The 26149-nt window shown below is 38.1% G+C and overlaps 1 long non-coding RNA gene and 1 pseudogene across 1 annotated transcript in view; both read right to left on the reverse strand.

The window, feature by feature from the left end:
* Positions 1-2011: 2011 nt before the first annotated feature.
* The window catches only part of LOC107975319 (uncharacterized), a 28726-nt gene continuing 4588 nt past the window's right edge, over positions 2012-26149 (reverse strand). The window contains exons 2-4 of the long non-coding RNA XR_001718750.3: positions 25344-25408; positions 15807-15874; positions 2012-2185 (exon numbers count right to left, since the gene is read on the reverse strand). This is a non-coding gene — a long non-coding RNA (uncharacterized LOC107975319). The remainder of the gene's footprint in view (positions 2186-15806; positions 15875-25343; positions 25409-26149) is intronic.
* On the reverse strand, positions 10534-11835 carry LOC472063 (SWI/SNF-related matrix-associated actin-dependent regulator of chromatin subfamily E member 1-like; annotated as a pseudogene).

Below are 26149 nucleotides of genomic sequence, written 5' to 3' on the forward strand. Positions count from 1 at the left end.
TTTGGGGGGGCGGGGTTGTCACAATTTAACCCAGAGCCTGGGAACAAACCCCTGCACCTTCTACCTCTATTGTCCTTGATTCAGACCATAAAATGTGGTCAATTTTGCAGTGATTAGCTCAGCAGTTCCCAATCCTGACTGTACATTAGAATCACCTGGGGTGTCTTTGAACCTCTCAGTACCCACCTGGGCTGCATTATAGACCAATTAAATCAGAATCTCTGAGAGTGGAACACAAAAATTGGTATGTTTTAAAGTTCCCCAGGTGATTCCAATGCACAGTCAAGGTTAGGAACTGTGGTACAAGGGCTCAATTGAAGGCCAGTCCATAGAGGTCCAGGGTTTTCTGGATTAAACAAGAATCTTTGGGTTTTACCTGTTCAATGTACCAAGTCTTTTGGGGTACAGGAACAGAAATTTATTGTTTTATCAGCACACCTATGCAAATCATGGTCCTTGACTTCTGCACACCATTTTTGCTTGTGCTGTATGCTAACTCTCATTATCTGTAGGAATGAAATTTAGTAGAAGGATTTAAGGCAGGACTAGATAGGAAATTTAGGAGACAAGCTCCAATTTCAGTGACATTGTTGATCCCAGAGGACTCTGTCTAGTGGGGCTTGATATGGATATAATATTTTGTTTCCAAATCTAAATCAAGCTAAGGCTCTGGGGCAGTATAAGAGACCCGGTAGTGCTGGAAAAATTCTTTTCTGACATTCCTAGGCATACCTTGCAAATAAAAACATCATACAATTCTTTTGCAGGAGGCTTTAGTGTGTTTACTAGAGTAGGTGATGTTTGTTGGGTTAGTCTGTCCAAGGTGTTGGCAAATTCTTTCAGTAGTTTTCTTTTAACACTGTTCCAGTCGCTGACCTTCTGCATGGATTATAGGTTTCTTTTTGAAGCAAAACTCCAGAAGAGACTTGGGTAGGAAACTTGCTCTTGTGCCACCTGACTCAGGAGGCCAGCATGTATCACAATCAAACACCACCACTATTCAAAGCTGCAGCACAATAGGTCCCTGCACGTTAGGTTCAAAGTACTTTTCTTTTCTACCTGGCGTGGCTATTCAGTCATCAAGTGGCAGATCCTCAAGAGGTCCCATTACTGATCCCTTCTGTCCTGATAGCCTCACCTTTGTCCCCTTTGAAAACATGATCCCAGAAACCAGCCTAAGACCTTCTTTTACAATAAAGAATGCACAGTTGATAAAGCAGATGAGGATGCCCATCTGAGGGCATCTTTCAAAACACAGTGTTAGGTCAAAGCAATAAAGCTCCAAATTATAACACTTGGGCATTAGCCTGATTTTGAGACATATTTTGAGATAACAGAATGATGGGTCTAATGCTTTGAAATTAAACAACATTTGTCCACCCACTTTTCCTACATATTAGCCTAGACTCAGGGCAGGCATTTTCAGAGCATCCATAGAATGCACTGGTTATTAGCTATCCACATGCACTCCATCATCTACAGCTTAAGAATCTCACAGGGTAAACTGGAATTAAGAGCACTGAAGTCTTCTTAGGAAAGGGATGTGGGTCTTGGGAAACTTGAGTCTTTTGGATAGGAAAAAGGTGGGAGTACATGATGACGTCTCTACAAATTACACCTTGGAGGAGACAGACTTCTCCTTCCAAGTGGCATTGAAAGGTCAGCAGATAACATGCAGAATAATTCGGTTTATACTTACCTGGGTAGTAATACTATATTTTAAAAACAACAACAAGAAGAAGAACAAGAGAAGGAATGTCACAGAAGTCAGGATAAAGGTTACTGTAGAGAAGCAGGGGCAGTAGAGAACTTCCAAAGTGGAGAGATGTCTTCTTTCTTAATCAGATGGTTACATGTGAGTTTATTTTATTATTATTCTTTACACAGTAAATACTTCCCTGTGTATGCTATATTCTGCAGTTTTTAAAAAGATAGCAGTGTTAAGTTGGACTATAAAGTATAAAAAAGACTTTTTTTCACTTATTTCATATCTTTTATTTCGACAATGTGCTTGATTGGTACACTTATAAAACATTTGTTAAACGACAGTTCCATTAACATGTAATATCTTTTAAGATAAAAAGTTTTCATAATAATAAGGGAAATTCTCTTGAGGGGTGAGGACAGAGCAGAGCAAACAATGGCTCTGCTCATTAAAAATACTTTCTTCATACCATCACCATTCCTGAAAAAGAGAAATCCTGAGATAAGTAAAGTGGCAGTTTTGTTGACATTAAAGAAGTCCTTAGAAGGGAGGGTTGGACGGGCAGAAAACTGCCATGTAACTACTCTTCCTATCCACTTTTCCAAGTGCTTTCCTGGGAAGTTTTCCACTGTTTGACTTTTTATTTTCTTTACGGAATTTATATCTCCTCACCTAATGTTGCTGGTTTTCACCCCAATTATGCCTGTAAAAGCCATTTGTGAAGTCACCTGGAAGATTTTTGACAGAAAGGGTGTGTGTGGATCTGGAAATGCTAGATGGGGCCCCTGCATCTGACTCCTTGTCCCAATTCTTTTCCTTGGGAATTGCCTGAAGAAATGCCTCTACCGGGGCTTGTTACATTTGTAAATGGATTTTTTTCCATTGTGTGTGGGAGTCTTGAGAACTTACTAATATTGAAACAGGTAACAACAATTTAAACATTTTTAAAAGTTGATGCAAACAAATAGCCTTAAGAGTTAACGTTATTAACACATTTCTATTCCGCTAATGTGGTATGAAACGGACACACAGAATTTTCAATTGTATTATTCCATGTTACCCTAAAAAACAATTTTGGAATGAACTCAAGAAAGGTAATGTTCTTTTTACTTTAGATAAAAGAAATCACTGGGATAAAAATGGAAGGGATGTATAGCTGTTATAAAAGAAAGGTATTTAAGTCAAGCAAGAATTTAATTGCCATTTCACAGTGCCTTGCTTTTGTTCCTAATTTTCTAATCCTGTTCTGTACTGTTCCTTATTTTCTAATTTTCTAAGCTGATAACGACCCACACGTGCAAATTCTGGTTTAACACCCCAGAAAGTTTAATTGCATTTATTCTTGTTTACTGGTTTTGGCAATTTTAGCCAATCTTATGATCTTTTGCAAAGTAACAACGTAGAGACAGTATGAATGCTGATGGTAGATGTTGAAGCTGATAATTAAACCAGACTTTTTGTGAGAGGGAATTTTGTAGCCCAGGCTCACAAGCTCACAGGCTTTCCTTGTTGTGAGATTATTTATTTACTCAGATCCCCACACATTTTGTGTTTTATCCTGGGGTTGGGCAGAGGCAGGCGTGGGGAAGCCTTTTCTAAAAGTCAGAGTACGAAATACTCAAAGGGATTCCTAAATTCAGCAATTACTCAACCACTGGTGCAGAGAAGGTAAGTTATTTAGAGTTGTTGATGTTTTAAATAAGTCGAGTGAAGGAAGCTCTTCAGGCGGACAAAGCGGAGAATATTGGGCCAAAGAGCCGAGCACATCCCTGCAGTGCCCTTCGCCCAGTCTACCATGGGGTGGCGCTCTAAGGCCCAGATTTGCCCGCCCTCGTCCTCCACGCGCTATTGCAAGCAGCAGAGAATGAACCCTCTCAAGCTTTCGTTCTTGTGTCTCTCTCATTGTACATGTAAAATATTTACATTGAAAACCCACTGACCGTCAGCAATGATGAAAATAACTAAGTAATTAGAAATTGGTTGGACATTTGTATACTTAGCTCTCTCAAGTATGTTTATACAGCTGATAGAAATGAAGGTTTGGGATAAAAAGAATAGTAGCACTATCATATAATTTCAAAGTTTGAATTACTTTTTTTCCTGAAAATATTTTAGGTTAAAAAAACCGCTCATATCTAAACTCCTAGAAATCCACTTTTAACCTTTTAATAAATTATGCCATATAATACAATTTTAAAATCCAAAGATTCAAGGTAATTTAGTTATTAATGAAGTCAGAGTTACCGTATTTTTTCATGATAAAAGAAGGAAGGTGAATAGATTTTAAATAAATGAAGATTTCAAGCTAGCACCTTTGTTTTAGTTTAGCACCCTGGACTATGCCCTGTTGAAAGCATTAAAGAAAGATGCAAAATCTTTGAATAAACTGCAAATTAATCTCCATTACCCAAATTATTTCCATCATTTTTATTGTTTTACTGGGCAGATATATTGCTCTGTGTAAAGGGAAAAAAGAGAGCGCTCGATTTTCAAAGGGAAAGAAGCATAGAGGATAAGGTTCACAGCTACAAAAATACATATGATTCATTTTAAAATGGAGCCTTAAAGACAGTGGTCTGGTCAACCATCAGCATCTTCCATTACCAAGAAGAAAATATCCTCCCATATGAACCATATCTACCATTTTTTATCTTATTCATTTTACTTAATATCATATCATGAGCACTTTCCCAAATTATTAAATGCTCTTAGAAAATCTCATTATTCATGGCTCTATGATCATTTAAAAAATTTTGCGTATTACTCATTGAACAGGCTATTTTTAATTTTTCTAAACAATTGTCTAATAAGTCCTTATAAATAAAATTGCCCAGGAGATATATGTACATAAATTTTTGTCAAGCAACTGTCTTTAAATCTTTAAAGAAAGTTTTATTTTAATGTAAAAAAATTTAATCTTAACTTTAGAAAGTTTTTAAAAAAGAAACCGTAGATAAATATACTCCTACATAATATAAAATTGATTATATAGACAAGCATTTTTTTGTCGGGGGGGTGGGGGGAGGGTTGGAGAGGGTCAGGATTTTAAAATCCCAGTTAGAACAAACAGATACTGTATCTACTTGGATTAATTTTGAGATGCCAAATTTCCAGAACTATTCATTAATATCATTAATGTCAGATTTATATACTCAACAAATCTGAAAGAGTCAATCTAATTTACTATTTAAACGTTGACATTTTATATTTTTTCTACACAAATATTTGGGTTTAAAAAGGAAACCAAGAGCTATATTGGGAAAAACTTTGATGCCCCTGACCCTAAGAAAGCATTACTCTTCATGAAGAAAGAATAAATGTTTGAGGTGGCAGATATCCCAGTTACCCAGATTTGATCATTTCACATTGTATCCTTGTATCAAATATCACATGTACTCCATAAATTAATAAATAAGTTTAATTAAATTAATAAAAATTTTAAAAATTAAAAGTTTCATTCTTTTTGAGAAAATTATGTATTCAATGTTGTGCATTGAAAATGAGTTCCCTAAGTGAAGGCTGCTAAATACAAAAGACATATGTCTATAATCTCAAAATAATAGGTGAAAACCTGAAGATATAAAGGGTTATGTTTGAAGATAGAGTTAAACATATGGTGTCTGCTTTGAAATTCTCTTTCTATATTTAGGCATGATCTTTTTCATAGATATGCAAGCATAGTCTCTTTTTCTTTGACTGTCTGTTTACACATGTCATAGTCGCAACTTCCTAGTGAAGAAAAATTTTTCCAGTTTTAAAAATTTGCAAGTAAGAAAATAAAATTGTCACAGTGTGAAACTGGATTTTCAATGCAAAGCTGTTATAACAAGAAAAAAACATACAGTTTAAGGCAGATATTTCAAAATTCTATTTTCCTTGAACCAAATTTCACCTTCTTTCCCTCCATTGTTGCTTAAATAATTTTTAAATGCATTCAGATAACAACTTGGAAAAGTGAAATGTTATACTCACACATAAAAAGGCATTCCTTCAATAGGACAATTTTTGTGTTCTGCATTAGAAAGAACAAGACTCCTTTAAGGGGGAACCCTCCCTACTTAAACAATGAAGGCAAGAAAAGGTTACATGCCCTTAGGGCTTTCCTTTCACTATCTTTACCAAAGGAAGACGTACAAAGAGAAATTAAGCTTCCTTCTACAAGGCACTGACCATGATGAAGAATTTTTTTTTCTTTTTTTTTTTTAATAGTACTCAGGCCAGATCCTAGTGCAGGTGGGTGTTTTCCAAACAGAATCTGTCTGGTGGAATGAGAAGCACCGTGGAAGTCAGATTCTCCTGCTTTCCATCTGTGGATGTCTGTCATTTGGGGACAATGACCAGCACTATATTTTCTTAACCCAATATGGACAGAGTATGTGTTTGGATTGTATTGTGTGACATCCCCTTCTCTATCGAACAGGCTCAAGAGGGGAGGGGGTGGGGTCTGGCTTTTTAAGGATGGGTCTAATGCGTTCAGCTGTTATCACACTTTGCTGATTGTAATCACTCGTTTTATGGTTTCTTTTCCAGCTGCTCCAAAAATTCATTGCAATATCCTCTAGGTTTATTTTTAATATCCCATAATTCAAAGATCTAAGAAAGAAGAGTTGAAATAGAAATCCATGTCCTGATTCTCTCCCATTTTTTTTTTTTTTTTTTTCTCTTGGGGAAGAAGGGATTTAGGATTTGGACACATTCCTCAAAATCCTCTCTGGAGAAATGTGTTCTTTTCTTTAGGGAAGGAGCCAGCTTGGAGCACATTCACAGGCTTATTCAATTGATAGAGGAATTGGGAACCGATCCTATGTAAATATACAAAATATTTTAAATTCAAAAAATTAATTCTTTCTTCAGAGCATTTATGTTTAAAATGTTTCCTTTTTGAGTGGTAGCAAAACAATAGTACTCTGTTGGCATTTTAGGATTTCGAGATTCCCTGAATAAAGTATTTGCTCTAAACTCTGTTATCCTAAACTTATTTAGTAAAGGGTAAGAATGTATCGCTCTTTAAACTGCAGAACGCTTTCATGCATGGGAAAACTAAAAGGCAAGGGGATCCCCATATGTGCTGTCTCTGAAAATATCTTGACTTACATTTTAAAATCAACTTATTTCAGGGGAAGTGGACCCTATCAGTTTTCTTTGTTTTCCCCATTTAGTCCTCTGAAGAGCTAGATCTGAGAAATGATTCAGCTAGAATTATAGGTTGCCATTTCTTCATTTTCCACTACATAGCAGCGGCTCCTTTCAGTCATTTTAAAGTCCTTTAAAAGCCCATATGGGGAAGAGGGGGAGGGGACTGCCTGTAAATCATAAGGACCCAGTTTCTTGATTTCAGTGAAGGGTAGTTTTACTGTCCGCTGTCACCACAGCTGTCAGCAGGATGCCTTAAACATCCTAATTGTCACTGGGGATCAGATTGTTCCTTAACTAATTGTTTAGATCAGCTAATCTACATCCATCATCTGCAAAGGGCAGGCAGCCCCAGGCATCCTGTAATTTAGATAAAACTCCTTTTCTGGGTCTAAACACATTGTTTGGGTGACCAAGGGTCAGGTACCAAAAAGCCTACCTAGGGGTGGAACAAGAGTGGAGATTGTATACTGAGGACCCGGTGAGCCTCCAAGCTTACAAGCCCAGACCACCTGCATGTGTCCCACTCAAACAACTGTGAATCAGTAGAAGATTCCATGTCATTGATCGCAATATGCCAAGAGCCCAAACAGAGCAGACAGCCAAGATCACTGCCTGAGTCAGCCCTTGTGTTTGCACTCATATGGGCTTTGAGGTACTCATTATGACACAAATGTGCTGGGTATTTTTGAACTATTTGCAAGGCTTTCTTGAGTTATACTTCTAAAAACACATCAACAACAGCGACGTAGTATAAATTATATATGCAACACACACATTTCATGTTAGAATAAAGTCTCCCTTCTAAGAACCTCTGCTTTAATAAGCTTTCTAAAACAATTGGTGAATTCGTTATTTTAGACTGTGAGGTAGTTTTTCTTGCATTCATCTGCTCATTCTTCCATTCAATAAAAATTTATTTCAAACTCTCATGAGCTTGGCAAGAAGGTTTTTGTGCCTCAGGAATGCAATTCGTTTAGAAACAAGCCATCCCCTTACATTCATATAGTTCTTATCTCAGAGTGCTTTCAAAATAACTAACGAATCGATTTAAAAGTAAAAAAAAAAAAAAAAGTAAAAGCAAGCAGGCCTTGAACTGAGCAGAAGTGAAGAGGAGTAGAAAGACAAATGTTTGATAAATGATAAACAAACAAACAAATACAGCCTTCCCAAGAGTGAAATTCAACCATTCATTAAGATAATTTAAGAAAAGGGGTCTAAGGACTTCTAAAAAACAGAACTTTGGAAAACCCTCCACAGTTATCTCACTCATTCAGATTTAGTATAAATCCTATTAATTTTGCAGTAAAGAACCCTACTAATTTTGTTTAGGCTGGCCTTTCTCTCACTTTCTTTAGTTTTTCTTTTAATGTAATAGTATACCTATTAATATTTTATAGAAGTACAGTGCTATGAAATGGAATCTGGAAAAATAATAAAAGAACAATTGCTAAATTGTAGCCAGCATTTATTGTGGTTTACCTATTTAGCAGGCATTATTGTAAGCATTTTACAAATAGTAATTCATTTAATTATGACAACAACCCTATGATGTAGGTACTTTTATTATTCCCACTTTGTGGGGAAATTGATTCACAGAGAGGTTAATTTACACAAGATCACAGATTGTGCTGGTGAGATAGCAGAGAATAGCAGTCAAACTTGGGAAAACCTTTTAGAGGAATCAGGTTCTGAAATGGGAATTAAAGGCTGGCAGGAATGGGGGTTTGTTGTCCCACAGAGGCAGATAGACAAGGAACACAGACTTTAGATGCTGGAGGTTTCCGTAAAATTGGATTGGAAAGAAAATGGGCCCAGTCTGGGGCAGAAGAGAAATGACAGCCATAGGGCTGACAGGGACACCAGGGCAGCTACAGTAAGTGATGATCAGCTATGGTCCAGCTTCTGACACTCAGAAATTTCATTTTGTCACTTTCACCTATTACAGCGACTAAAAGAACTTAGGAAATCTATAGACTGCTTTTCTTCCCTGCCCCTGACTGCCATCATTTTCTACAGAATTTTCTTTTCTAGTTGCAAAAGTAGTCTGTATTTATTGTAGAAAATATAAAAAATAAAACACACACATGCCCAGAGGAAAAGAGAAAATTAAAACATTTCTAATTCTACCTCCCAGAGATAATCACTTTCAGCATTTTCCATGTATAATTTCAGACATAAAATAAGAAAATTGACTTAAATCTACATAGAACTTTGCCATTTCCTTCCCCTCCCCACAGCTTAACTTGATGTAGTAAATATTTTTCATGTTTTTATATATCACTGTTTTATTAAATTCATTAAATTAAATTAATTTGTTTAACAGATCTGCTGTTGATAGTAGATGGTTTCTTTCTCTTGTGTGAGATTATTTTCTTATAGTTTCATGCAAACTCATTAAATCATAATTTATTAACAGATAAAATGATTTTTATATTGCTAAATGCTCTCTGTAGATGTACTGTTTTATCCCTGTGGCAGCATAGACTGAAAAAGCCATTTCCCCACATACCACACCATAGAGATACAGAAGTTTCTAACTTTTGACTTAGAAGCTTTCTCCGAAAGGCAAAGCTGTAACTCAGAGCAAACCCGAGTCACCTCTGAGTGCCACCAACAGGTGGCGATGGCTGCTACCAGGATGGAGGCATTTGACACTTTACGAATTAAAGCAGTTTTCTAGACGTTAACCTTTAAAAGGGATAAATTTTATAAGTAAAAATGGTATTTCTTGTTTGAATTTCGGTTTGGTTATTAAAAAACACTGAATGGTTTTTTGCATGTTCATCTGTACTGCTTTTGCAAATTGTCTTCTCACTTCTTTTGCCCATTCTCTTTATACTGGGGTGTTCATCATTGTCATATTATTTATAAATTATCTTTACGGTCAGCACATTATGAGTATTATTTCAGGTTTACATTTGTCTTTTAATTCATAGTTTTTAAAAACTTGGATAAGGAAGTTATACAGAAGTTTTAAATGTTTATATAGCCATTTCTATTTTATTCCTTAAGATTTGTTTCTTTGCATTCTTAAAAGGGCTCTCTTTACCTCAAAATCAGAAAAGTATTCTTCTGCCTTTCCTTTGTTTTTTAAGTACTTAACTTTTTGATGCATCTGTTATTTATTTCAGTTTAAGGTACTGGGGAGAAAATCGACATTTTTTTTTCCAAAGAGCTAACTGTTTCTGTACCATTTTTAATAATCCCACCTTTCTGTAAAGATTAGAGATATTACCTTAGCTTATAATAAAGCCTTATATCCACTGGAGCCTATTTCAGACCTTTCCATTCTATCCCACTGGAATTTATTTAACTACTAGAGCCACCCGTTTCTGCAAAACACCTTAATATATTGTAGGGCTGGTCTACCTCATCATTTTTTCTATTTTGTTTTTACTCTTTTAAAATATTGTATTGGATTTGATTTTCAAATTACTATGTTAACACATGTGTCTTAGAATAAATTAAACAGTAGAGCATGGTGTATATATAAAGTTAATAACTTCTCTCTCTCTAGTCCCATCACCAAGGCTTATAGTGTGGTGAATACATTTTTACACTTTTCTCTATGTTCTTTCTTATGAGCAAATAATAATAATACATGATAGTAAGGAGAATTTCTTTTACCATTGAAACTAAAAACCATTTTTTCACTTAAAAAAGTATTTAGAACACATAAAACAAGGCAGCATTTACTCTTTTTTCTCATCTTCTAGTATGGGATCTCTTGGTGGCCCCTCCACTGTTGCACCATTTCTCTCTGAGCCAGTGTTACTGTCACTGGTTCCTTCCTCTGCCATACTGTCGACCCTCTCCTGCCCACTCTCCTTGTCCTCAGTAGATTTGCCTTCTTCACCGTTCTGTTGGCTCTGTTGTTTCTTCAAGGCGTGTCTCCTCTGTCTCTATTGGAATGTTCTCATTGTCTTTTTTTTCCTCGCCTTTGTTGGCCACTGGCTCTTCCTCAGGAATGATGCTGCTCTCACTGCACTAAACTTGCTCTGCTGCCTCCTTCTCCCTTTCCTCCTGCCTTTTGTGGGTTTCTGTTCCTCTGCCTGTGCCATCTCAGCTGCAATTTTCTCCAGATCCGTTTCTATCTTCAGACCGCACAACCTTTTAAGTTCATTGTTAAATGAATCTGTGCTTTCCAGGAATTTCGCCTTCTCCTGGTGTCGATCCTCTTTTGGAAGAAGTTCAGCTTCTAGTTTTCGCTGATGAACCATTAAGGACTGGGCCTGTTGTTTGGGGACCTGCATTCTAGTTGTTGTGACAACTGACTGAACCTCTGGTACCACACTCTCACTAAGATTTCACTGATGAGGTGGCGGTTTCTCTGGAAACGGACGGTGGCTGTATCTTCATTGAAAAGCCATCATCATAATCAACTGATCTTCAGCAGAGAAGTCTCATGTAAGGTTCTCCTTTCTCCATGTGAGACTGTTTGGGTTGACTGTCTTCCTCTAAAGCAGCTTCTGCAAGACTTTTTGCATTTATGTAAGCCAGGTACACGGGGGAATTATGATGGGTGTTCATAGATTCATTGTACTCTATCTTTTCTACTTCATATTCGTTTAAATATTGTTTCTCTTCATCAGCAAGATCTTGCCACATGCCAGCAATAATCTTGCCAATTTCCCACAACTTTACGTCAGGGTTAGAAGCCTTTACTTGGTCCCAGACCTTTCTGCTGTACCTCATGTAGGGCATCAGCGGCTTATCTGGTGGCTTTGGGGGTTTTGGAATCGTAATACTGGAGGACCCCCTGACCCGGCTGTTGGTGGCCGGGTTCCCTCCCAGCCTGTAGTTGCTGTAGGCAAGATGACAGTATGGATTGTATCCTGCAAACGCTGGTGTGCTGGGCATTTGTGTTGCAGAAGCTGGGGTGGGAGATGGGGCATAAGATGGTCTTTTTGGCATTTTGGAAGATTAAATTCTCAGTTCCTTAAGAATGAATCTGAGACACCGCAGGTAGACAAAGCGCTGGCAGCTCCGGCTTCACTTTTCTTTGTCCCATGCATGCCCCCAGTAATGAGAATATTTATCGAGAGCAAGACATTGTTCTAAGCACCCTACCTGAATGATTTCCTTTACTTTTTATCATAAACATATGAAGTAGATATTATTGTCATCATCAATATGCAGATGAGCAAACTGAATCACTGGTAGTCTAAATAACCTACCCACGTCACATACTGTAGTTAGTAAGTGGTGGGACCCAGATTAAATCCAAGCAGACAGGTTCCAGAGCCTGAGCTTTAGAACCTGTCTGCTTATCTATCAAATGTCTTTGATAGACATTTAGACTGTCCTTATTTCTTGACCACCCTCCAACAATGCTATTAGCATTTCTGTATACAAATTCTTTCATACCAGTAATTTTATTTCTGGCCTATAGTTTCTCAGAAATGATATTGCTGGATCTTAGGGCACATGATTTTATTTAATAGACATGACCAGATTAGTTTTCACAATGGATACACTAATGAATACTCCCACATATGAAATGTTCTCGCAAACCCTCTTTTTGCTCTTTCTTCCATATTGAAGCCCCAGCATGTGCCCAGCGTTGTTCTCAGCACTGGGATGTGAAGGCGATCAAAGCAGATGTGGGTCCTGCTCTTGAGGGGCCACAGCTTTCGCTCACACAAGATATCATTCTCTTTCTCCATTCCTCAGAAGCACCACAAGCAAACACAACAGAGAGTACCCCACAGGGAACAACTTAAAGATGAACACAAAATGACTAACTATTTTCTTAACCCGCCCTGTCCTTCCACACCACTACCTACACAATCCTCCCTTCACTCGGACCATTCTCTCTCCTGAGTCAGTTGTCTGCCACATTTCCAGGACCTCTGATCTTACAAATCTCCAGGAAGGACTTTCCAAATGAAGGATGATTTACCTTTCTGTTTCCTGTTTTTCCTCTCAGGCCCCACCCAGGGAACCTCCTTTGAACAACAATAAGAACATCAGCAAGTGTAGACCATGGCCTGCCTGCCTTTCCTTCCCTCCCTCCCTCCGTCCCTCCCTCCCTTCCTTCCTTCCCTCCTTCCTTCCTTCCTTCCTTCCATCCTTCCTTCCTTTCTTCCTTCCCTCCCTCCCTCCCTCCCTCCCACTCTGTTCTTCTTCTGCAGGCTTATCTCCCATAATTTCTTCTTTTATTTTGGTTCTTGCCACAAAGTGTTAATTATCTTTTGATTTGTCTCTCTCCATCCTCCCAGCTATCTGAGGGCAGGAACATTTCTCAATCATCTTTGAACCCTAGAACTACAATACAACAAATGTTTTTCCTGAGTGAATGGTGGATGGATGGATAGATTAATATCCACTATCTTCCCTAACCACCCCATGAAACCAACTTTCATGATATTGAAATGGAAAAGCTATGATTGAATTCTATATGTTTATTTATTACATCACATCAAAGAATAAAGAATGTGCTAAAATAAATTAGTGCACTTAATAACCTAGCCAGCCGCGCCTCTTTTCACTGACCTATCGACAGGGAAATCCATTATGTCCGTCCCACCTGAGATATTATATCCCTGCATTATTGGTTCAGACAGTATGATTCAGTTGAGACTTGTCAATGCTTTTGTTAGTGAGGAGGCTTCTCCAAGCACTGCTGATTTGAAAGGATTAATCCTTGAAAGAAATTGGACTAAGCCTTACAAAAAATAATGGATAGTCTTGAAAAAACCTTTACCTGGAGAATGACTTTTCTCTGCCATACAATGCAAGGAAGTAAGTATACTGTAATCTCAGCACTTGCAGTATTTTCATCACATCTGATATTTCTACTTGTTTTATCTTCTCTTTATCCTCAGAGAGACAGTGCTGCTTAGTGTTTAAGACCAAGAATTCACAAGCAGGACTGCTGGGTTTAAATCCCAGCTTACTATCTTGGGAAAGACGTTTCAACCAGCTGCCTAAGTTGCACAATTTCAGGGAGTGCCCTACACATAGAACACAACATAGGATGATGCATGTAGAGCATTATAGGCCATTTAAACCTAGCAAGTAGCATTCATTAAATAAGCAAATGTTAACACTACTGTCTTCCTAGCACCCCTATTAATAGACATTTTTAGCATCATCTCAAAGGTGGATATATTATGTTGCAAAAAGATTAAGTGTCTTGTTCAAAGTTAAACAGAAGTGAGAAATGGGCTGCTGACTTCCCAATCTCCAGACTCGTAGGCTGAGGCATTTATTTCCACCTTCATTATTATTAGCACCCCCTCTCCAATAATGTGTGACATGTTTTATTTTATTGTTGTTTTTGCTTGTTCATTTTCAGCTTTCCCAGATATGGCTTTAAATCTGGGCATGGCATCCGAATTTGCAATGACCCATACCAAAATAAAATCAGCTACTACCACGGCAAAATACTAATTTGGGATCCTGTTGCTGGTTACTACCATATTCAACATTAAACTCTCCTAGCTCCCAGTTACCAGCCTCACCCCCTTCCACATACCTTTTCAATGCCTTATGTTTTTACTAGATTATAAGTCCCTTGAGGACAGGGACTGTGCCTTATTCATTTTTTAATCCCACCCAAGGTTTTACATAGTGTTTCATATAAAGTAGATACTCAATAAATGTTTGCTATATAAAATAAATAGGAGCTTATTATCTAAAAAAAAATCTACAAATCCATTATTTCCTGCTCTCAATTTAAGGATAGAGTCTGTCTGACTCTATAAAGAGGGCATTTTCATGATAAGGTAGTATTTGAGGAGCTAATAAAGAAATTTCTTTATTCAGGAAACATTGGTATGAACTATAGTCACTTTAAATGTGCTGAAATTTTTAGTTGAGGTTTCTAAAAAACTAACAAAGTTTTAAGGTGATTGCAAAATCCAGTTATCATCTTGAAAGATGAGCAATATTTACATTAATTAAGCTTTAGCATTGGCAGAAGGGAGGAAAGCCTGGTAATTTTGGAAAAGGAAGTGTGTATTTTTGTTGAAAAATAAAAATATAATAATTGTTATGATAAATTAGTCTTTCTTTGAATTCATGCTGCTAATGAAGCCTATTATATTAAATTATCAAGGTAAGTGAAAACCCAATTCATGTCTCAGAATAATAGCTAGGATTAGGATGCGTTATGTCATGCATTCCAGTCAAAATTTTAATAACCCAAATTAATTTAAATTAAAATCTATAAATCTACTAATGTCACAACTTTTGCATATATGAGGCTATATTTCAAGAAGAAACTACTTTTTTAACTGACTTGTCTCATAGATAAACCATTTGGTCATAAAAGAATAGGTAAAAGAAATCTTATTTTTGAGATTAAAAATACATATCATTCTTAATTAAGAATATTATGCATGCATTAAAATGCCCAAATGCATTGAGTTATTTCTGATAGCTGCCTTTATGAATGCATTTATTACTACAAAAGGTTTGCATATTTCCTCTTTTTATATCAATGTGTTTCCCATGCAAGTCAGTAGACATTATCTTTAGACAGTCATTGATTCTTGCAATTTCTCTTCAATGCTAAATCCTACAAGCTATTGGGAATAAATAATCATGCCTATTTCTTGGCATGAAAATGTCAATTTCACCAAATATTCAATTTTACTTCTATTATTAGCAGATTTTCTTTGTGAGTAAAAAGGTAGCTTCACTGTCTTCTCAACTTCAGCTGCATCCCAGCTGTGTTTATTAAACGGAGATTTCGTATTGTCTGGCCTTTTGTTTTCTGTTCCATCATTTTTCCCATCTGGCTTTCCCCCATATATCCTAGAGAACATATCCATATTTTTACTGACAGTAGTGTGTATACACAGACAGACAGACACACACACACACACACACGTATCTTTCCCTGATGATAGCAGTTAACATTCCTTTAAAAGCTTACATTTCACCTCCATTCCCCTGTTCACATCTCAACTACGTGAAATTGGGTGATTTGAAACAATTTAAGCAGCTTCTCACTCACATATAATTTCTTATGACTTGTGATGGTTTTGAATTCTTGACAACCATTTTCTATGCCAGTAAGAGCCCCTGTAAAGGAAAGATTGTTAAGAATTACAAGCACAGAGGCAGTGCCTTAAAGAACAAAGAAGACATATTTTACTTCAAGAAGAATAAAATGGATTTTCACAGTCATTTGCCAAGATTTCCCTCCTTTCCCAGGTGGAAATAGGATGGCGGTGGAGAAAACATACCCCAACATTTGAGGGGAAATGCAGCCCAGGAGTTTTCCTTGGTTGGGCATTCTTTTTTTTTAGAAATGCAAAGATATTCACTTCCTAATTTTTCTGCCACTGTCATTAATGTTTGGAATCCTATTTTCTTTTAAGTTTCTCCAATTGAGAGGATAAATCACATTTTCTCTTTGTATATCATCCTGAAAGTCAAGTTTAGTCAAAGGTAAGGAAAGAACTTTGATTCATTTGTGCAAGCAAGATAGGTTTACACAAAATATTTCATGGAATTTAAAAATTATTGGTTTATCTTTCATTTTTCAGAATTATACAATCTTTCTTTAAAAGTTGTTGAATAGAAAATGGCCATGTATTTGTGAAAAGTTATATGAACAAATCTATTCCAAAAAATAACTATTAATTCCAAATTTAAACATATAATTTGTTTTTATTTTTACATTTGCAAATCACATAAAATAATAGTGGTCCTTAGTATAGTGCAGTGGTTAAGAGACTGAAAGCAGATGGTCTGGGTTCAAATCCTAGTCCTGCCACTTTTCAGTTGCTTTGTTTTGGACAAATTATTCAACCTTTCTGTGTCTCATGTTCCTTTTCTGAAAAAGAGGCTAGTAACAGTCCCTCCCCTACACGGTTGATTTAAGGATTAAATCAGTTAACCCAGGTTAATATCTTAGAACAGTGGCTCACACAAAGTAATTTTCTGTCATTGTACATTGCTATTAGTAGTTATTGGTAGTTCTTCTTACAGCATTTATCAATCTGGTTGCATGGATTATATAGGTCAAGGGTATATATATATATATATATATATATATATATATATATATATATATGTCCGGCAAAAGAAAATTTCTGATCCAAGATGCATTTACTGAATACCAAGTATGTGTTCATCACTGTGAGACAGAGAGACAAATAACTATCTTATTTAGAAATTAAAACAAGCTTTAGGTAGCTATAGATTTCCTGAATAACAGCAAATAAGGAAATAAAAATCCAAGAAGCAGAGCAAATGATAAAAATGTGTCTTTGTACACTTCTCAAAAGAAGATATTTATGTGGCCAAGAAACATGTAAAAAAGCTCATCATCACTGGTCATTAGAGAAATGCAAATCAAAACCACAATGAGATACCATCTCACGCCAGTTAGAATGGTGATTATTAAAAAGTGAGGAAACGACAGATGCTGGAGAGGATGTGGAGAAATAGGAATGCTTTTACACTGTTGGTGGGAGTGTAAATTAGTTCAATCATTGTGGAAGACAGTGTGGAGATTCCTCAAGGATATAGAACTAGAAATATCATTTGACCCAGCAATCCCATTATTGGGTATATACCCTAGGGATTATGAATCATGCTGCTATAAAGACACATGCACACGTATGTTTATTGCGGCATTATTTACAACAGCAAAGACTTGGAACCAAGCCAAATGCCCATCAATGATAGACTGGATAAAGAAAATGTGGCACATATATACCATGGAATACTATGCAGCCATAAAAAAGAATGAGTTCATGTCCTTTGCAGGGACATGGATGAAGCTGGAAGCCATCATTCTCAGCAAACTAACACAGGAACAGAAAACCAAACACCACTTGTTCTTACTTATAAGTGAGAGTTGAATAATGAGAACACATGGACACAGGGAGGGGAACATCACACACAGGGAGGGGAACATCACACACCGAGGCCTGTCAGGGGGTGGGGGCCAAGGGGAGGGAGAGCATTAGGACAAACACCTAATGCATGTGGGGCTTAAAACATAGATGATGGGTTGACAGGTGCAGCAAACTACCATGGCACATGTATACCTATGTAACAAACCTGCACATTCTGCGCACATATCCCAGAACTTAAAGTAAAATAAAAAAAAAAAAGGAAAAAAAAAGTGTCTTTGTAGACCAAAAACAAGAAAGCAACTAAATTATCCTGAAGAGTGAAAGAAATGAAACAAATACTGTGCTCATAACACTATCATTGGTTAGGCTAATAATATGAGCAAAAGCAGCACTTTAATTGGTAATAGGAGAAGTGAGCTATTTCGAAGAAATGCAAAAAGGCAAAGTGATAGAACAATATTCAGCAGAGAAATTTTTTTTTGAGGAGGGGGAAAGGGCTCTGTAGATAGAGAGCTTCATTTGGACAGACTTCTTTGGCTTGAGTTTAGAACTCTTCCTGCCATCTTTGACATATTTCAGATTTAACTGTCAGCCCTAAGCACTGCCCCTCTTGGTACAGGACTCTCCCTGACTCACCCATGCCTGTCTTTTAAGGAGGGGGACATCCCTAATGGAGTAGAAGCCGGGCTGCTAGTAGGTGGGCTTGCTAATGGAAACTACTGTTTAGTGAGCAGAGTAGCAGAGAGCCAGCGGCAAAGAGAAGAGAAAGCAGCTTCGTTGGTTATAGAGAAGCACTGTGGGGTCCCATTTCAGGTTTCCATTTGTTCATCACTTTGTACCATATCATTTGCATTTGTTGAGCCTCAGTTTTCTCATACGTAAGATGTATATATTTAATCAAGAATCCTAAACTATTCAGCATTCCCATTTCTGAAAATCCATCTTTAGAAATCAATTATCATATCAATGGCTGGCCTCTAGTCACTAAGAAAAGTCTAAGTATCTTCTGTTCATTTATGTTAGAAATAATAACTGAATGCTGGCTGACTCCTAAGAATGTTACCAAAACTATCTGTGGAGAAGAGAAAGCTTAGTTTATTGCTAACCATGTTAGGATAGCAGTATGTACGGCTCACTAGCATCTCAGAGAGATGGAGTCTCCTTCTGTCACCCAGGCTGGAGTGCAGTGGCGCAATCTTGGCTTACTGCAACCTCCACCTCCTGGGTTCAAGCAATTCTCCTACCTCAGCCCCCTGAGTAGCTGGGATTACAGGTGCCCGCCACGACACCTGGCTAATTTTTGTATTTTTAATAGAGACGGGGTTTTGCCATGTTGGCCAGGCTGGTCTCGAACTCTGACCTCAAGTGATCCACCCGCCTCAGCCTCCCAAAGTGCTGGGATTACAGGTGTGAGACACTGCGCCTGGCCAAAGTTGAAATCTTTATAGACTTTTTGAAGTCAGATTTAAGGTGAAGCTTTCAGTGTGGGAGGTGGAGGTTTGTTAGTACTGGATAAGGATTATAATATAGGCTTGGTGGATAAAGCAAGGAGAGGATTTTGAACCAAGAGGTTCAAACTGACAATTTGCCAGTCTTCCAGAGGTTTCTTACTGGAGCTATCACCATAGGCTCTTGATCCAATACCTACCTCTCCCTCTCAATGGCTGACCTGATTTTCTACTTTACTGGGACCAGGTCATCACTAGGCATATGTTCTTTAAATATTTTTTCTTCAACAAAAAGTCCTTGATTTCATCTATTCTTTCCTCTGCTCTTAGAGAAGAATGCATTCCTCCTTTTAAAACCCTGTCTATACTATAGTCTTGTTCTTGTCCTCATAGCCATTCATCTATTACTTATCAGTTCCTATCATTCATCTATTACTTACCAGTTATCAAGTAATAGCCATTCATCTATTATTTTCCTCACATGCTAACCATCTCACTTCTCACTGATTCCTTTCCCTTGGCCCTCAAACATAATTATGTGTCTTTAAGTACAAAATAATATCTACTAGGTCTGTGGGCTTCTAGCCATAGTTTCCTGTTCTTCTCTTCTGTATGGGTTTCTATCCCTTGCTTCCTTGAAAACTCCTGACAGACCAGGAAAAAAGCAGTCTGTCTTGTACCTCCAAATCCCTCTGAATGTATCATCCTCTCACTCCGCATTTCTTCTGTTCTCCACCAAGACCGTAGAAAATATAGCAAATGCTGCTTGTCTCCACTTTCTCATTCCCATTTACTTTGAATTTCATTGTAATCTAGCTGCCTTGGAAAGGCTACAAATGATTTTCTAAGTGCCTATTTCAAGGGATAGTTTAAATTCCTAATCTTTGTGGCATTTGATACTGGTGATCACTCTCTTTTCATTGAAAAGCATATTTCTTTAGCTTCTGACATTACTCCTTCTTAGTTCTGACTTCTGAAACCTCTTTCTCTCTCAGATTGATTCTTCCTCCCACATCTGCTCTTTAACTGTTAACTGTTGTTTGAACTTTTGTCCTTGTTTCCTTTTATCATACTATCTGGTCCCAGAGTAACTTCATCCCTAGGCATGACTTCCATTATCATGTATCCATGAATAATCCCCTAAATCTAAAGTTTCAAGCATGGCCTTCTCCTTAGTTTCTAATACTGAAACACTCAGTTATCTTGGATCTAAAGTACTATTTCCAAAATGAATTTATTATATTTTTAATGAAAGCTCTTCCTTCTCTTCTATCCTTGGCTGTATTAAGGGAATCTTATCCATTTTGTCCAGTGTTTTCCCAACTTCCCAGATGATAAGTACCACCCCCAGCCCTTGTTATATAATCGGACTACCAGGCCTCTTGCCTGGAAAATCTGATGTAGTTGTCTGCAGTGGGAAGTTTGGGAAGCACTAATGGGACTGAGCATCATTCTTGTTCTCTCCATCTATGTCACTCCTCCCTCACCCATTTTGTTACTGGGATATGCCCATTGTTGTGTGTCTATTGAGAAACTGTCAAACGACACCATTCTTCTCCATCCTCACTGTTACTGCTTTAGTTTTGGCCTTCATGAACAGTTTAGTGCCTTCAGTTTAATCCCCTATAATCCCATCCCCACCAGTCTCTGGGATGCTTATCTTATATTTCTCCTTGGGTAGGAGCCTTCAAGGGATCCCTAGTTCAAGAAGGGTGAAGTCCAAGTCTTTAGTCAAGTCTGTCAATGGTTACTCTCTGCTTATTCTCCAAACCCAAACCTTCTATTTTCATTTCACTAAACATCCATAAGTTCTTTATCAGGCCATATTCTTTCTCACCCATGCTACCTCTTCCTGAAACACAATTCCTCAGGCTAGCTTCTTTTTATTGTGAAACCAGTTGTCCTTGAGACCAAACTCAAATACATTAAAACGTATTTACTTGAAATACAATTAAGTAAACAGTGATTTTTGTCTGACAATTCCTCATGAAACTTCTTCATTAGTTTAATGCTGGATGCAACTTTTCGTGCTCTTGACAAGGGAGTGGTGTTTCACTGAAGAAATATAGATAATTGTAGCTCAAATTTTAGCCTCAGATAGGCTTGAGGTCAATTCCCATTATTTCCATTCAATGACTCTATGATTTTGGGAAAGCTCTTTAAACTGCCTAAGCTTCAAGTTCTCATCTGTAAATATAGAGATGATAATAATGAGACTAAATATCATAATGGAAGAAAGAAATGTGTTGAGCCCAGTTCCTGCCACAAGTGGGGCTCCAGAATTTTCATATATGGTGATAATTTATAGCCCATATCAGAACTCTTTTGAGAATGAAAGAGGATGATATTAATAATTTTTCTAGGAGACAATTGTAAACCAATGCTGCCCCATGACAAAGGACACATGGTTACCCTATATATAGAAGGGACTTTGGGTTTACACTTTCCTTGGAAGGGGGATGGTAGCTAAAGGGCTTCAAATTATGTTGGCAATTCTATTTTTACCTATACTTTATGTTTTGGGGTGGGGTTTGGGCAAACTAAAGACTCACTTTGTACCATCTTTCTTGGCATATGGTAGGTGGCACAATATCCTTAGTCTTTATAGTGATTGACCTAGGAACTTGCCTTGGCCATGCCTGTTTCTATTTTCACTTTAAGCCTATACTTTGAGGTCCTACCTCAGACTTTAGCCTTTCCACTCTCTTAGTCTCTCTGGATTGGACTTTGAGCTGCTGGATTTTTTTGTAGGGGATATCTATTGTTCTTTAGGGACTGGAAATGGGGCCTCACCTACTCTGTCTTCTGGGGTGAGAGATCTGGCTGAGGCTGTTTCTCAGTTTTTCGGTCTTCAGTAAGCAAGGGAGGGCCCATTCTACATGTCTGGCTGCTAGGGCTTCCTCTCACCTAGCAGGTAGATGTTCTGGGGCTACTGATGAAGTGACTTAACCCCTTGCAATTTTCCATGGTATTCACAAATGATGGACATTTGTAGTGCTCTCCTGGAACTTTCTAATACCAGGGAGAATTCATGCCCCATCATTCACAGCCCAGCTTCACACCTATGCTGGCTCAATGGCTTACCAATTGAGGGAAGATAAATTGCAAGTCCTCAGCCTAGTCATTCTCAATCTTGTTTTGAGAGGGCAAGACATATAGGGGAGGTGGGAGGTCCTTATTTCTCCCTCCCACTCCACTACCCTGTATTAGGGACCCTCCTCGCATGCTGTCACAAAATCTTTTGCTTCCCAGTAACCCATCCCCCATATGATTTCGAGTAACTGTGCCTTTTCTTTTTTTCTTTAAAAAATTATTTTATTCCATGAGCTATTCTTTTGGATGCCTTTTCTTGTCTGTCTCACTCACCAATCTCTAAGCTTCTTGAAGGCAAAATGTATTTCTTATTTTTCTTTTCACTTCCAGAATGTGGCACAATGACTGGCATTTATGGATTCTCGAAAAATGTTTAAATGGATGACTAATAATTATGTGCGAACAACTCTGAGGAATGTTATACTTTTGGTCATACCTCAAAGCAGCACTCTGGTGAGCTAAGCTCCTATCCTGTAATCTGGGATACGTCATTAGCATGGTGAAAAGTCTAAGTTGACTTTGACCTTCATTTTTTTTTTTTGTCTCTAAGCCACTTTTACTTCTGAGCTTCATCTGGAGAGAAGTCCAGTTCAGCATACCTGCCAACAAGAGGCTCTGTAAGAACAATGTCAGGGTAGCCAGGCCTTGGGGCTTCTCACCTGCCTTGAGAGGGAAACCCTCCAGGAGCAAATGGCAGAGGCCCTTCTTTTCTGGTATGACCTGTAACTCTACAGACTCAAGAGAATTCATGACACTGGCCAAGGGGATGACTGACACAGCTGGAGAGTGACTCGGGCTCAGCAAACCCACTTATGAAATGATATTTTGGCTTTTATTTGGAATGATCCTATTTTCATTTCAATTGTTTGTCACATTGTCCATCACTGCAAATGACCAAGGCTGGGTGCAAATCAGAAGTTTCATAAATACACGCTAAATGACCTATGCATATCTTGACCCTTCTCTTCCTTATACATATGCACATTTAGTGCATAAACACCATATGGCACTCTATTTTCAGTCACTCCTTATGTCTATACACCCATGAAAAATTTATCCATTTTATATTGTTCTCCAGTTACCAAACTAGACGCTACAGAATTTCAGATTCATCGAGTGCAGTCACAGACCTCAGAGAACAAATAGTTCTGGTGAGAGGTGCAGACAAATGAACAGAATGAATAATGAAATAGAAATCATTGATTCCAGATGACGGAATCAAGGAGTTCGCAGCTGCCATGTGCCAAAATTGCACCACTGCACTCCAGCCTGGGCAACAGAGCAAGACCTTATCTCAAAAAAAAAAAAAAAAAAAAAGGGGAAAACAAAAGAAAAACAAAGGTTGAAAGATGTACTATAAAGCACATGAGAAGGGTGGAGCTAACCAGCCCACTTGGAGGGCAAGCGGTGGTGGTAGAGATATTAGGGGGGACTTAACTGGCAAAAACACACTGAACTGAAGCTTTGGAATGAACGGGAATTAGGAGGAGGGTGCTTGGAAAAGGGAAGAGCATTTCTGGCAGGAGGACAGCATGAGAAAATCCATAGGAGAAGCACGGCATTGTGTTTAAAGGAATGGGAAGTGATTGAGTGTTACTAGAGCCTCTTGTTCCAGCTAGAGGAGGGAAGGGGTAAAGCTAAGGAGCAGGGCAGGGTCAGACACAGTCCTCTCTGTGTTGGGGAGTCATTTAAGAATGACTTTCCATTTTGCAAAGAATGGTTTGCAAAAATGGAGCACTATTATCTGAGAGGAGAGGGATGGAATACAGAAATACAAGCTTGCTTAGATGAAGAGGTGAGAGGAAGGTGACAGCTGATTTCTAGATGTCCAGTCCTGGTGACAGGTTAACTGGTGTGAGAGTGAAACAGCACAATGGTTAAAAGCATGGCTTCTGGAGCCAGATAGCTTGAGTTCAAATCTCAGCTTTGCCACTGCTAACTGTCTGTCTTTGGGAAGGTTACTTAACCTCTCTGTGCCATTGTTTCTTCATAGGATGGTGATAATAATAATATGTACTTCTTAAGATTGCTGCGAGGATCAAATGAGTAAATATGTGGAAAGTGCGTTGAATCATGCCTGATGCATAGAAAGTACTATAGAAGTGTTTATCACTTTTATTATAGGAAAGATTCTTTGAAAGGGGAAGAAGTTGAATTCAGTTTTAGACATGTTAATATTGAGAATCCACATGACAATATCCAGTAGCATTTGGTTGGATATGTTCGTCCAGAGTTCCAGGGAAAGGTCTTGACTAGAGAAGTAGATATTTTGTTAATTTCAGCATATAAATAAGTCTGATTAAAAACATGAGAGTGGATAGAATCCCGCAGGGAACAGGAGGAGAGTAAGGGGAGTAGGCCAAGGATGGAACAGAGAGTTCTCCAAGATTCCTTAGTATCTTTTGGGAATGTTTGGGAATGGGTAGACACCATAATCATTAAGAAAGCCTGCTTCTCACCTCCTGCTTAAAATGTTATTTTTCTTTCTAGAAAAATTAGTGATCTTACAGTGATTATTTACAAACCTGAATTTTGTTATTGGAAGGATTTCAATAAGAGAAACTAGCAGATAAAGAAGATGCAATCTTGAAATAAATGATGTAGATAGAGTTGGAGAAGCGTTCTTAGTAGGTTAACCAGGAAATGAGAAAGCCAGCTCTTGAAAATGAAGAAGCAGAAACTCAGGGGGAATGAAAATGAAGGGACTAGAATCACTCTAGGAGGCACCTGCTGGCTGTGGGGAGAAGTCAGAACCATGAGCAAAGTCAGGAGAGTTTGAAGTACAACTGGAGTCAGTGGGGAGACTCAGGTTAGCAACACAACACTATGGTGACTAGGTTTTCTAAACCAAGTCTGGGACACGGTATGACACAGGGCAAATGTTTAAAATCACAACTGTGGCCAAAATCTAGGAAAGATGCTGGCCATTCCCTTCCTGGAATGTGCAGTGCCTTGAACTACCTTCAGGTATCCTGAAAAAAGGCAAAGCTACCATAGGTGGCATGTTACAGACAAGTTATAAGCAGGGTGACCAGGGAAAGAAGTGACAGGTGGGAGAAGCTGGCATTTCAGTTGTGTTTAACAATAAGCAAGCGAGTTGACTTGGGGCTGCATCTAATCTTCCCTCCCTAGAGCCCTTACCTTCAGTGGTCCAGTGGCATATCCTGGTGTCCTCATCCCTTCAGGAGTAATTTTGAGCAGTGGAACTGCAGGAGAGAACACAAATTTATTTTTCTTATATACAGAACTTCTCTCTGTGTGCTGTCAATATAGCTTTTTACTAAGCACTAAATCGACCAGCAAAACATTAGTTAAAGCTTGAATTCCAACATTGTGGCTTGGAAAAAATGGAGGTGGGTAACTCAGGCCCCAAATAAAGAGACCAAACTCTAAGTAGCATCAGTGATTACGTGTGTATTTACATCTATGCTTCTGAGGAGGTAAGTAATCCATACACTTCCTGCAGCTGGCGACTTCATGTTATATCATTAGGAATAGAAATAGTGTTTTGCTATGGGGCAGTTATAAAATAAAATGAACTCTTCTTCCACAAATATTCTACTGTTGGCCAATCAGTCCCATCTCTCCCTCTCTCTATCTCTCTCTCTCTCTCTCACACACACACACACACACACACACACACTCACAATTGCAGTCACTTAAATTTTAAAGTCTTTTTGAATGGGAAAGTGAGTAACTCAAGTACTTTTTATCAGGTTTTCTGCCATTAAAGTGCTAGAAGCTAGCAAAGGTGAAAGGAAGAGCTGGCTCAAATCATCCAGGGCTTCGTTAAGCTATAGCTTGCTGAGGACAATTTCTTTTGGGTCCACCTTCCCCAAGGAAATGCCAGTTTCTTTTTCACCAACATATCTAAAGAAACCAATAGTAACCTTTGATGTGTCTCCCTGGGCTCTTGAACAAGCATTTAATTGAGAGCTTCTTAATTG

The sequence above is a fragment of the Pan troglodytes genome, chromosome 5, assembly GCF_028858775.2.
Source record: "Pan troglodytes isolate AG18354 chromosome 5, NHGRI_mPanTro3-v2.0_pri, whole genome shotgun sequence".
In the NCBI taxonomy this organism is placed as follows: domain Eukaryota; kingdom Metazoa; phylum Chordata; class Mammalia; order Primates; family Hominidae; genus Pan; species Pan troglodytes.